This window comes from Mesoplodon mirus (assembly GCF_964341445.2).
Source record: "Mesoplodon mirus genome assembly, chromosome: 6".
Taxonomy (NCBI): domain Eukaryota; kingdom Metazoa; phylum Chordata; class Mammalia; order Artiodactyla; family Ziphiidae; genus Mesoplodon; species Mesoplodon mirus.
In genome coordinates, this window is record NC_138982.1 from 147,469,890 (window position 1) to 147,482,987 (window position 13,098).

The 13,098-nt window shown below is 54.5% G+C and overlaps 1 protein-coding gene and 1 pseudogene across 6 annotated transcripts in view; one reads left to right on the forward strand and one right to left on the reverse strand.

Moving 5' to 3' along the window:
* The first annotated feature begins 2,197 nt into the window (after positions 1 to 2,197).
* On the forward strand, positions 2,198 to 3,764 carry LOC309806158 (phosphoethanolamine/phosphocholine phosphatase-like; annotated as a pseudogene). Its single transcript has one exon. The product of its transcript is annotated as a phosphoethanolamine/phosphocholine phosphatase-like (transcript).
* A 3,326-nt stretch (positions 3,765 to 7,090) lies between these two features.
* Positions 7,091 to 13,098, reverse strand: part of LOC309806761 (uncharacterized protein) — a gene marked incomplete at its 3' end in the record, with an annotated part of 54,799 nt that continues 48,791 nt past the window's right edge. For 2 of the 5 annotated variants that reach the window (XR_014294439.1, XM_082625731.1), the window contains one exon: positions 7,091 to 8,040. Of the gene's footprint in view, positions 8,041 to 12,156; positions 12,988 to 13,098 lie in introns of those variants that run through there. The other 3 variants (XR_014294440.1, XR_014294437.1, XR_014294438.1) reach the window with 3 other exon arrangements.

The window sequence follows — 13,098 nt, forward strand, 5'->3', positions numbered from 1 at the left end:
CCGGGCTCTTGAAGGTGGACTGAAGGTCAGACAGTCCAGAGGCCAAGGGCCCCAGAGGAGGGGGGTGTGGGCGCAGGTAGACCAGGAGCAGCTGCCCATCTGGTCAGGAGAGTCCAACAACCCAGGGCTTTCTGGTTCCTGGGGGGAGGAGAGGGCAGAGGCAATGGTGGCCCAAAGACAGGTCCTGCTTCACCTCTGGATGGAGCCACTCAGCTGAGCCCAGGTTTTGAGGAATTACAGTTAAAGGATGCAGGCTAGAGGGTCAGGTTAGATGGTCTGAGTCATAGGGTAAGGGTTAGGAGTTTACAGGTCAAGGTCAAGTATCTAGGGGCTAGGGGTTAGGAGCCTTAGGGTTTAGGATTAGAGATTAGGAGGTTAGGGTTAGGGAGTGAACAGTAGAGATTTGGGCGTTAGGGTTAGTGGGTTAGTGTTAAGCACAACTGGCCCACGGCCCCCCTAACCCCACACCTCTGAGTCCTGTAGGATGGACAGGACTTGCCCGGGGTCACTCACGAGTGGGGGTTCACCTGGGCCGCTGGTTATCTACTCCCGTCCTGGAACCTGAGAGCAGAAGAACAAAATGTCTGCTCGGGTCACTGACTGTTTCAAATCTACCTCAACCTCAGTCAACGGCTGTTAGGACCTCAGAAGCCCACAGGGTTTCCTCCTACCATCTGAACTGGAGAGAGTAGTGCTGGCCCCACTTGGCCTGGGCAGCCCAGGTCCAGCAGAGGCCTGACTGAGCTCACTCCATGGTCATGTTATGAATTTACAGAGAACTTGGTGCAGCGACCTACCAGCCCCCAGGTGCTGCCTCCTGAGGGCTGCTGGGGCCCTCCTGGGACTGCAGGCATCCTTTGTCCCATCTGAGTGGGCATCAATAGACATCAAGTCTCAGGACAGCCCTTGACCTCTGACCATCCAGGCAGTCATCTGTGGTCCTCCAGCTCAAGCCAGTCTGGTCCCTGTCAAGCCCCTGTGGCCAATTACTGAGCTGACCTTGCTGCTGGGCAATTGAACAGCTACCTGGGTAGCACAGACAGCCCTTTGGGATGTTTCAGTTACTAACATGCATGTGGTTGAGAGAAGGGCCTCCCCCTCACAGGCTCATAGCCTGCCAAGCGAGGTGATAACCGTCTAAACATTTGAGTGTGTCCCTGACACAACAACCATACGGCAGACCATGGCCTTGCAATCCTTTGGGCTTCCCAGCTGTAACAAACTTTTGATATTCATACTCATTAAGAGTCAGAGATACGGGAGCAACTGGGCCACCCAGTAGACAGTTTCACACTGAGGCTGCATGGTCTTGGAGAGCCACGTGCACCCATGTGGTCTCTGAAAGCTGCCAATGATGGATTCCATGATACGGCATAATCCTTGAGCCTCCCACTGCTTCATTGAGCAAGAATTTCCTAACCACCATAGCATTTAGTCTCTGCTCTTTGTAAAGGAGGGAGGAGACTGGATAAATGAGCAGTATTGTTCTTGGGGGATGGGTGAGTCACGTGACCAGGGGGCAGGTGTGACTCCTGGGCTCCCGCCACCAGAGACATCAAGGAGGGCTGTGCCTTTTGCAAGATGAAGAGGTTCTTGCTGTTGTGGACGGACAGCAAGAGCACTGGATGGGTGGCTGCAGCCCCTGACCCTAAATCAGCCCCTTCCTTCCTTGGCCTTCAGATCCCACAGCTGTGCAGTGGGCCGTCAGTGGTGTGGAATCTGCCGCTTTCCCCAATCCAGCATCTGTTCTCATGCCAAAGTCCAGAACCTCAGCTTTCCTTTGGGAACTTCTTACCTGTTTCCAGTCCAAACAGTTCCAGAGGGCTGATGCTACATTCCACCCACCTTGAAGATGGGCATATGATCCACATTTAGCCAATCCCATGTTCCATCCTGTGGGTGCTCTGATGGGTTCAAGGATGATGCTATGATCCAAACCAGGCCAATGACGTTTATTTTATTTTATTTTTTGGCCATACTGTGCACGCGGGATTTTAGTTCCCTGACCAAGGATCGAACCTGTGCCCCTTACATTGGGAGCTCAGAGTCTTAACCACTGGACCACCAGGGAAGTCCCATCCCCTCATTTTCAAAACTGCTATGGATTTAAAGCACATAAGATGGTTGTGATATGAGTGGCCTTTTCAGTATGACTTCTTTGACTTAGAATGTTTTCAATGTTTATCCATGTTGTAACATGTATTATCAGTGTTTCATTCATTTTTTTAATTGTGGTTAAAAATACATAACATGGGGATGGGGGGCAAGTGGAGGGAACGGCCCAGATGCACACCATTCACGGACCCTCTGGACTGGAAGGACTCGTGAGAGCCGGAGCCCAGAAATCCGGGGATGGATAAGATGCAGCATCCCCTCCAATTCCCGTGAGCGCCCCTTGCTCCATCCTGCACCCAAATACCTCAGCTAGGCCCTCTCCCCACTCTTGACACTCCAGACTCAGCCGGGACAGACCTCCGCAGCCGCTGCTCCCCACCCTGCAGGAGAAGCTCAGAGGTCCTGTCCCCCTTTCCTCTGAGGGACTCTTTTTGGTGACCACAAAAGGATTTGGTCGCTCAGGACAAAGCTGGTAGAGGATAGCGGGATGGCTGCGCCCGGCGCGCCACGCTTCCTCCTGACCTTCGACTTGGACGAGACTATCGTGGACGAAAACAGCGACGACTCCGTCGTGCGCGTGCCGCGGCGGGCCAGCGGCTGCCTGAGAGCCTGTGTGCCACCTAGCGCGAGGGCTTCTACAACGAGTACATGCAGCACGTCTTCCAGTACCTGGGCGAGCAGGGCGTGCGGCCGCGGGACTTGCGCGCCATCTACGAGGCCATCCCCCTGTCGCCCGGCACGGGCGAGCTGCTGCAGTTTGTGGCCAAGCAGGGCGCCTGCTTTGAGGTTATTCTCCTCTCAGACGCCAACACCTTTGGCGTGGAGAGTGCGCTGTGCGCCGTCGGCCACCACGGCCTGTTCTGCCGCATCTTCAGCAACCCGTCGGGGCCCGACCCTTGGGGGCTGCTGGCGCTGCGGCCCTTCCACGCGCACAGCTGCGCTCGCTGCCCTGCCAACATGTGCCAGCACAAGGTGCTCAGCGACTATCTGCGCGAGCAGGCCGACGACGGCGTGGCCTTCGAGCACCTTTTCTACGTGAGCGACGGCGCCAACGACTTCTGCCCCATGGGGCTGCTGGCAGGCGGCGACGTGGCCTTCCCGCGCCACCACTACCCCATGCACCGCCTTATGCAGGAGGCGCAGAAGGCCGAGTCCAGCTCCTTCCGCGCCAGGGTGGTGCCCTGGGAAACCTCCACCGAAGTGCGCCTACACCTGCATCAGGTGCTGAGGACGTGGCCTGCAGGGGCCACCCGGGCGGGGAGGGGGTGGGGCGGTGGGGGTCGGGAAAGAGAAAGCTAGTTTCATTACTCCCTTTCCCTTTCGTTTCGGTATATCCCTCCAGGATTTCCCGGAATCCCCGGTTGGTCCATTTGGGGACTGGAGGAGGGAGTTGGGAGCTGTCCCCATCTGTGCAGTTAACCGAGCTTAGCTGCCTCCCCCAGTTCCACTGCAAGCGAATTCTGGAGTCTGGCCGCAGCAGCGTGGCACGCATATCTGAGCAGGCAGCAGTGTTTCCACAAACCTTGTCCTCTCCGTTGGGAGGACGGGGTTCCCTGTCAGGGTCGAGAAGGAACATGTCCCGCCGCGTTGTGGTTAACTGTTGCCTTGGGCTGCGTGGCCTCCCTCCTCCAGTCTTCTGTCCAGGGGACCCAGGCCCCGAAATGTACCCCCCCCACCTCCCCCGCACTTGACTCCCCACAGAGAGAGGTGGTGCTCCCTGCCGAAGGTCCCAGGCCTAGATCTTGCTTTACCTACTGTGACTCTACACTACACTCCTTGCCCCCCGCCCCCCCCACCCTGTTAGCATCCCCACAGGATAAAAAGCTCGAGGGAACAGTCACCTCCTGTTGGTGGAAAGAGGTAGCACACTGTTCCGGGGCTCGGGTCTGGCCAGCCAGGGACCTCACAGAGCCCGAAGATGTCTCCTTGCATCACAGCCTCGTCTATGCAGCAAGAAAGCAGGGACTTAACCAAAGTCGCCCCACTGACTGGGCCCTTTTGAGCCCCCCTCCTCCCGTATGGAAGAGAAAGCCATGATGCTTGAAAGCAGAGCCAGTGGAAACCCAAGGCCCACCTCCCTCTTCTGGGGTTTCAGAGCTGTGAAGGAGGTGAAGGGGCGGAGGTGAGCGAGGTGTCTCACGCTGCTGTCTGGGGGATGAGGGCGAGGTGAGCTCTGCTCTCAGCCCCACCTAAGTGAGGGAGCTGGTCCCCACTCTTGGAGGAGTGCCCAGCCTGGGGAACCAAGACTGAATACACAACAAAGCAGGCAACAGGCAAAAGAGCAGGGTGCGGCCCACCTTTGCAGAGGGGCACAGGGGTCTAGTGTGGAGGGCTCAGTGAGCACCGAGGAGATGGGAGATACTGCTTAGGGCAGGCAGAGGAGGCTCAATGAGCAGGAGCCTTACAGGTGGGTTGCCTTTCAGTCCCTCGGCCCGCTAGCCCTGCAGGGCAATCATCAGGAGGTCATCAGAATTTTATTCAAAGTTGGCACTTGCAGCTGGAGACCCTGTCTTGCATGGCGTAAGGGTCCCCTGTGGATAAGGTCACCAAGCTCCTTGGCTTCCAGTTCTTTCCTGTCTCCAGCAGGCCTCTGGGTGCCTCCTCTGTCTTTACCCGGACGCCTTCCCACTGCAGTGGGGGAAAGGAAGAGACACAGCTCACAGCCCAGGAGGCGTGCCGGTCTGGTCCATTCTTGACTGGAGCAGGCTTTGGTGTGGGACTCAAGAGGCTCACTCAAGGCGGTGCTTGGGTCAGCATCCCAAAGATCCCAGGTTGTCAGCAGCTGGGCTGCACATAGTTCCCGGGGAAGAATCCAGACCCCTCTGAGCCGATGCCCTCACAGCAGCCATCGGAGTAGTGGCGGGTGATGCAGATAATGGTGCCCTCAGAGAAGGAGAGTTCATTGTCCTTCTGGCGGGTGTATGGGTACAGTGTCATTACTGCAGGGTGGGAGGAGAGGGGTGCCATGAGACGTGCCTCCTGCCCCGCCACAGGGATGCTTGTGCCCACATACTGGACTCTAGGGGGCAATGTGGGGAGTGGGGCAGGAGATGCCTTCTTCAAAGCCCCAGGACTCCTCCCCAGCTGAGCTAATATTCAGTATCAGGCCAGCTGCTTCCCTCCTCTGTGGGGGTGCAGTGGGGTGGAATAAAAGGCTCCACAAGGGTGACACAAGCCATCCCCTCCACTCCAAGAAACTTCAGTGTTTGAGAGCAGGGCCCCAGGATCTACCCATGTTTTGTAATCTGCTTTCAGCCCCCGTTCATCCTGGTCTTTCCACAATGTCTCTGGCAGGTGCTGGAGGTATTGCTCAGTAGGTGCTCTAGTAGGTGCTCAGTAAATACAGCAACATTGAACAGTGTAGACTTGGCCGAGTGAGCCTTGGGCAAGTCACTTAGTTTAACCTCTCAGGCTCAGCTTCGTCTGCTAAATTGGAGTGTGAAGATCCTAGGAGGTTAAGTAAAAGTGAGAAAATGGATGAGAAGCTTCGACTCTGGGGTCTGGTATAAAGCAGGGGCTAAATTATGTTAAAACCCCCCACATAACATTTACCATTTAAATCATTTTAAGCATACAGTTCTATGGCATTAATTACATTCACGTTGTTGTACAAATATTCTCAGCATCCACCTCCGGAAGTTATTCATTTTCCCTATGGAAAATTCTGTATCAGTTTCTCTAAATTTTTGCCAACATTTGTTATTTTTAGCTTTCTTGATTGTAGGCCTTCTAGTGTGTGGAGGGGTCGGCGTTGTGGTGTTAACTTGCATTTCATCACGACTAATGACGATTAACATCTCTTCATGTGCTTGCTGACCATTTGTATGTCTTATCTGGAGAAGGGTCTTTTGAAGCCCTTTTTCCATTTAAAACATTGGGTTGTTTGCCGAGTCCCGCCAAGCGCTCCTCCTGGCGGCGTTAGTGTCGGTGAGTCCAGCCTGGAGCGGTCTCCGCGCCGCAGGGGCCCGCGCCCCGGGGCATCGCTAGCTGCCTCTCAGGAGAGGAGACCCCCGCCCTCCGGCTCCCGTGCCTGGAGCGCCGAGATCGTGCGGCGCCGCGCGGACGCGGCGCCGGCGGGGCGGGTCTTGCTAGGCATTGGGTGCGGGTCACCTGAGCGCGGCGGCGGTCTGCGCGCCTCTCCCGGAGGAGAATGTCCTGCAAGTGGGCGTTCCGGCGCCCGTGCCTGGAGCGCCGTGATTGTGCTGCGCCGCGCGGACGCGGCGCCGGCGGGGCGGGTCTTGCTCGGCATTGGCTGTGGGTCACCTGAGCGCGGCGGCGGTCTGCGCGCCTCTCCCGGAGGAGCGTGTCCCGGAAGTGGGCGTCCCGGCCAGAGCGCATCTGGCGCGGGGCGTCCTTGGGGCTTAGCTGTTAGTGCCACACGAGCTTGCGGGGGTCTAGGAAGCCAGCGCTCGGCGGCTGGGAATGACCCGTCCCGTGGGTCCCAGGCACCCTAGCGGCATCCGAGCGCGGAGAGGAGGGAGTCTAGGGAGCCAGCGCTCGGCGGCTGGGAACGACCCGTCCCGTGGGTCCCTGGCACCCCAGCGGCATCCGAGCGCGGAGCGGAGGGAGTCTAGGGAGCCAGCGCCCGGCGGCTGGGAACGACCCGTCCCTTGGGTCCCTGGCACCCCAGCGGCATCCGAGCGTGGAGCGGAGGGCTGCGGACCGCAGGTAAGGGGACGGGGGTTGGTGGGGGTGGGTGGAGGAAGGAACGAGGAATTACACCAGAGCTGTTTGGTACAGGGGCAGAAACAGAAAACTCAGACGTAGCACTGCAGAGGCCATGGGAGTTAAGTTGTGAATGCTGCTGGCTTTCAGTAGCCTGCAGCCATTCTCTTCTGTAGCTGATGGGATACAAAAGCTCTACTGGGTTGTTCTTTGCATGGGATAGTCTTGTTTTGCAGAAATTCAGCTCAGAGCCATCCTTGATGTGTAAGTGTAAGGTCGGATCTTAACAAACGGCATCGCGAAACAGAGGAACGCTTCAAGTGAGCTTTATTAGGGGGCGCTCCCGGCCGAGGTTCACTGGTCCGAGAGAAAGGGACCAGAGAAGTCGCCCCCGGGCGAGGGCTGGGCAAGATTTTATAGGGGAAGAAGGGAAAGGGGTGTGGTGAATCTGGGAGGGCGCAGGGAATTCCTTATCTGGTGGTCTCTTCGGGTGTCGTGGCACTATCTGGTGCCGGTTACGTCAGTCTTGGGACCGCTAGTCCCGTCCCTCGAAAGGCGGGAAGGCTGGGCCGGGTGGAAAGCCCCCAGGTCAGTTCCTGGAACTGGGTGGTCCGGAATGTCTCCAGGTCAGTTTCTGGAACTGGGTGGTCCGGAGAGTTTCGGTCTGATGCAACCTGTGAATCTGATTGCGTTCCCCTGCCTCGGGCCAGTTGGCCTTACATCCCGACATCTTTGGTGTAATGGGGCGGCGTTCCGATCTCTGGCTACTTCATGCTGAATGGGGGCGTCGAAAGGGGAGTCGGGCGACCAGAGGTCCGAGGCTTAGGGGAGACCAGTGGGGGTTTCTGTAGGAAGCAAGGTGTAAGGACTGAGGAACACTTGGTTTGTGGCCACCCGAGAGACTTCCTCCATGCGCCGGCGAAGGAACCTAAGAAAACGGGGGGCAAACATGAGCAAGATACAGATGAGAATTAAGGGGCCTCAGATTGGTGTTAGCCAGGTATAGAGGGTGGATCGCCCCCAATCGGGAATTGGGGAGGCGGACTGTTGGTGTTTGCGTTGGAGTTCTTCTCTTAAGCGATGGAGGGCGTTTACAGCAGCATTCCTCCTGTAGGAAGAGGCAGGTACCTCCTTTGTCGGCCGTCAGGAGGTCCAGGGCTCATCGATTCTGGAGAGCGACTCGGGCTATGGAGGTGATTTGGCACTGGAGAGAGGAGATGGAGGCGGCGGAGCCTTCAATGGCTAGCTGGAGTTTATGTTCTAAGTCGCGGGATGTTGAAACACTATGTGTTAGAGCTCCCCCCCGCCCCCCGAGGCCTGCAGCGACCAGGGAGGAGGCGAGAGAGATGCCTGCGACCAGAGGAAGAAAGATAGCTCTTTTCCATCGGGTAAAGGGCGGCGTGATTAGCGAGGAAAATGCGTCTTGGCTATACAGTGTGAGTTGTGGGACGAGAGTAACGGGGATACATGGGAAGGGGGAGGAAGAATTGATCTCTTTTGTGAGGGAACCATTGCACCACAAAAACATGCCTGGTGGTGCTTCAATTGATGTGTTTACCGTGAGGGATGTGTTGCAAAGAAACCCAGTATCAGGTAGATTTGGGCGGCTGCCGTAACAGATGGTGAGATTTTTTTGAATCAAGGAATATGGGGACTTTTAACGGGGAAAAAGGTGGGTTTTGGGTTGTGTAGGAAGTAGAATTGAAGGGCTGGTCGAGTGGGACAGCAGCCAAGGGTGGCCGGCCAAGCGAGGCACATAGAAAGCAGTCGGAGATGTTACCTATTCCTGTGTGGTTGAGTATCTGTAGTGTTTGTTGGTCAGTTCGGCTGCTGCTGCTAGGGCCCGAAGGCATGGTTGCCATCCCCGAATGGTTGGGTCTAGCTGTTTGGAGAGGTAAGCCACGGGGCGGTAGGAAGGCTCTACAGGCTGGGCAAGGAGTCCAGTGGCTATTCCGGCCTGTTCATCCACAAAAAGGTGAAAAGGTCGGTTTGGGTTGGGCAGAGAAAGGGGAGGAGAAGATATCAGAGCGTTACGGAGGGTGAGAAAGGCCTGTTGAACGGCGGAAGGAGAGGTGAGGGGTCCTTGAGGGGTTTCCTTAGCGGCTAGATATAAGGGTTTAGCGAGAAGAGCAAAGTTAGGGATCCAGTGTAGGAAAAATCCTATAAGGCCCCAAAAGGAGAGAATTTGTTCCGCTGTTTCCGGAGGCTGGAGTTCACGGATAATCCGGGTGCGATCGGCTGTTAGATCTTTTGTGGTAGGGGTAAGATGGAGCCCCAGGTAGGTTACAGAAGATACAGATAACTGAGCCTTGGCTGGGGAGACCCGATAACCGCGAGAGCCAAGGTAATTGAGGAGATCTGCAGTATGTTGACTTGAGAGGCTGAGAGATGGGCTACAAAGGAGGAGGTCATCTACATATTGAAGGAGTGTGCTGGGGGTACGGGAGCAGGAAGTGAGGTCCTGTGCCAGCGCCTGACCGAAGAGGTGAGGAGTGTCGCGGAAGCCCTGGGGAAGAACTGTCCAGGTGAGCTGACCGGAAGTATGAGTATCCGGATCCGTCCAGGTAAAGGTGAAGAGGAAATAGGAGTCGGGATGTAGGGGGATAGTGAAAAAGGCATCTTTGAGATCCAGAACCGTAATGTGGGTTGTGGATGGGGGGATATGGGAGAGCAAGGTGTATGGGTTTGGTACTACTGGGTGGAGAGGGATTATGGCTTCATTGATTAGTAGGAGGTCCTGGACCAGGCGATAATCCCCAGAGGCCTTGCGGACAGGCAGGATGGGGGTGTTTCAGGGAGAGTCAGTGGGGATAAGGAGTCCCTGGTTTAGGAGTCCTGTGATAATAGGTTGTAGGCCCCTAAGGTGAGTCTCAGAGATGGGAAACTGGGGCCTTGATGGAAATTTGGAGGGGTCCTTTAGGCGGATGAGAACGGGGGAATGGTGTGTTGCTATTATGGGCTTAGAAGCATCCCAGACATGGGGATTGATTGGGTTCCGTGTGATTGGAAGAGGGGGATAGGAGGGGGAGGGTTCTAGAGACAGGCCGAGAAGAGGAAGCAGGAGTTGGGAGGAGGGGACCTTAGGGTCAAGTCTATCCAGCTGGAGGGAGGCCCCTAAGTGGAAAAGGACATCTCGGCCTAGCAAGGGAACTGGGCAGGATGGTATGACTAAGAAGGAATGAGTAAAAGGGAGTCCTTTGTTATGACATGGGAGTCGACCGGTCTGGAGTGGGAAGGATGGTTTGCCATCAATACCCATGACCGAGATCTGGGAAGGAGAAACTGGCTCGGAATAAGTAGGCAGGACCGAAGAGGCAGCCCCCGTGTCCACCAGAAATGAAATGGACTTATCCGCTACCTGTAGCATTACCCTGGGCTCGGTGAGGGTGATGGGGGTCTTCGAGTCCGGGTGCCGTCAGTCGTCAGCCAATCCCAGCAGTTCGAGTGGTAATGCCATTGGGTCGGCCCGCCCCCCACGTGGAGACGCTGAGGGAGGGCCAGTCGTAGGGCAGTCACTCTTCCAGTGGCCCGTTAACCCGCAGCTGGGACAGGGCTTAGAAGGAGGTCGGGGATTGGGACATTGGCGAGCCCAGTGGCCTTCTTTTCTGCATTTGAAGCAGGCCCCTGGCGGGGTTGCCTTTTGCGGACCCCATGGATGCTGTGATACATGGGAGATGGCCGGCCTTAGGGCGGCTACAAGAGGTTGGGTTTGGAGGGCCACCTTCTGGTGCATCCGAGCCTGTCAGCTGGATCCTGCTAAATCCTCAGGGCCATTGTAGACTTTAAAGGCCATCTTTACCAGATCTCGAATAGGGGTTTGAGGGCCGTCTTCTGCCCGTTTTAATTTCTTTCGGACGTCTGGGGCTGATTGGGTGATAAAATGGGTGGCTAGGACCGCTGCCCCTGCCAGGGTGTCGGGATCCAGTTGGGTGTAGAAAGTTAAGGCCGCTGTAAGGCGATTGAGAAAGATAGCTGGATTTTCGTTAGGTTCTTGGATTATCTCTTTTAGTTTTTCAAAATGGACTACCTTATGAGCAGCAGCCTGCATGCCAGCCAGGAGGCACTGGATCATGAGGTCGTGTTTATGACGGCTATCTTGGCCATCCTGATAAGTCCAGCCTGGATTGGTACCAGGTACAGCAGTCACTCCGACAGGCATGGAGTTGTCGGTAAGGTGAACCTGATCTGCATGGTTTCGGGCAGCAGTTTGAATTCTTTCCCTCTCGTCAGGGGTCAGAGTAGAAGATAGAATCACAGAGATATCATACCAGGTTAGATCGTAAGCTTGAGAGAGGTAGCGAAATTATTTGATGTACCGGGAAGAGTCCGCCGAAAAGGAGCCTAATCGCGTTTCTATTTGAGAGAGAACTTGGAGGGAAAAGGGAACATGAACTCTAACTAATCCTTCCGCTCCTTCTACCTCCCTCAGAGGGCAGAGGAGATTTGGATCTTGGGAGTCGTGAGAGAGTGTATGTGCACTAATTTGCAAAGCAAGGGGCGAGGGAGGAGAAACCGTTGAGGGAGGCGGGAGAGCGGTTGGATGGGCCGGGGCGGCTGCGGGATGAGGAGGGACCGCTTCAGGGTTGGGTGGAGGCTGGAGAGGAGCTCTGGAAGGGGGAGAGGCGAGAGATTCGGGTGGGTCTCCTAGTGGAGAGGAGTCATCATCAAAGGAAATTAGGGGCTTGGATGTAGGAGATGTCTGTTTGGCAAGAAAGATCTGGGAAGTGGAACAATCGACGTAGAGGGAGGGGCGGGAGCGTAAATACCAGAAGTCCTGAACATAGGGGACCTCGGATCATTTGCCCATCCTGCGGCAGTAATTATCTAGATCACAGAGGATGTTAAAATTGAAAGTCCCTTCAGGAGGCCATTTGGATTGATTGTCTAGAGGATATTGTGGCCTGGCCACAGTGGAATAGAAATTAAGCCGTCGGCAACGGAGAACTTGGGAGAAACCGAGGGCTGGAAAATTGGCTAGGAGACACCCCAGGGGTGTCTTAGAATCTGGTTTCGATTCTGAGGTTCCCATGACCCCCAGTCTGTCCCTGAGTGAATGGAGAAGGAGAGAGGCGTGCCTGGTCTCAGTCTCCAATTCACGGCAGGTCGGAGGGCAGTCAGGTGATTGGGACGTCTCCACAGTTCCATAGACCTCACTTGCTATATGGTCGGTCTTTTGATATATGTATTTAATAGGTATTTGTCCACGTATGGTAACCCTAATCTTAATTTTTCCATTCACCCCACCTATCCTTTTAGATAAGCATACTTCTAAGTCTGTGAGTGTCTTTCTCTGTGGAAATATGTTCATTTGTGTTAGTTATTAGTTAACACCTATAAGTGATACCATAGGATATAGGTTTTTGCTTTCTGACTTACCTCATGTTCTGTGATTATCTCCAAGCTCATCTATGGTGCCTCAAATAGCAGTGTTTCATTGTTTTCCATGGCTAATATTCTGTTGTATAAATAGACCACTTCTTCTTTATCTGTTCATCTGTTGATGGACCTTTGGTTGCTTCACTGTCTTGGCTATTGTGAATAAGGCTGCAGTGCAGATTTTGCAGCCCGGGTCTTCTCGATTCAGGTCTCAGGTGAGAGGCCCAGTGGTGTGACTGCTGGATTGAATGGTACCTCAATTTTTATTTTAATTGTAGCTCCCTTCTGTTCTCATTATTGGCTGTTACCACTTTACATCTCACCAGAAGCTAGAGGGTACAGTGTTCTCTAAAACCCCTTTAATATTTATTGTTTGTAGTCTTTTTGCTGATGGCCAGTTGACTGGTGTGAGTTGAAACCTTTTTGTAGAGTAGATTTGCACGAGTCTAATAATTACCGAGGTTGAGCTTTTATCCATTTTCCTTTTTTTAAAAGAGAGTGAGCCAAATTAACCTCTTCATATTATTTTCTTGAAAAATTTGCAGTTTTGAATTTTTTTGGCCATTCCCTGCCTCCGCACAGTTGTTTAGGGCAGGTGTCCTTTACAGCCCTGAGTCCTTGTGAATGTTAAGTGACCATTAGCTGTGGGTTTAAAGCCGCTCTTGTGGGAAACGGCCACAAGGTGGCAGCATTTCTACATTTCCAACTCTGGGTTTTTGGGTAACAGAGCTTTCCTGGAAATTGTGTTAGTAAGCAGCAAATTAGAGTGGAATGTGCCAGCGCAAAGCCCCAAGAGCATATATATCCTAAATTGTTTGCTTTTTAAATTTAATTTTTTTTAATTATCAGAGCAAATTTGATAAAAATGTAGATTCTCCTAGGTGTACAGTCTCTGGTTCATCCTATCAATGTATCTGTCTATTCCTCTTTGGATCCTTTCCC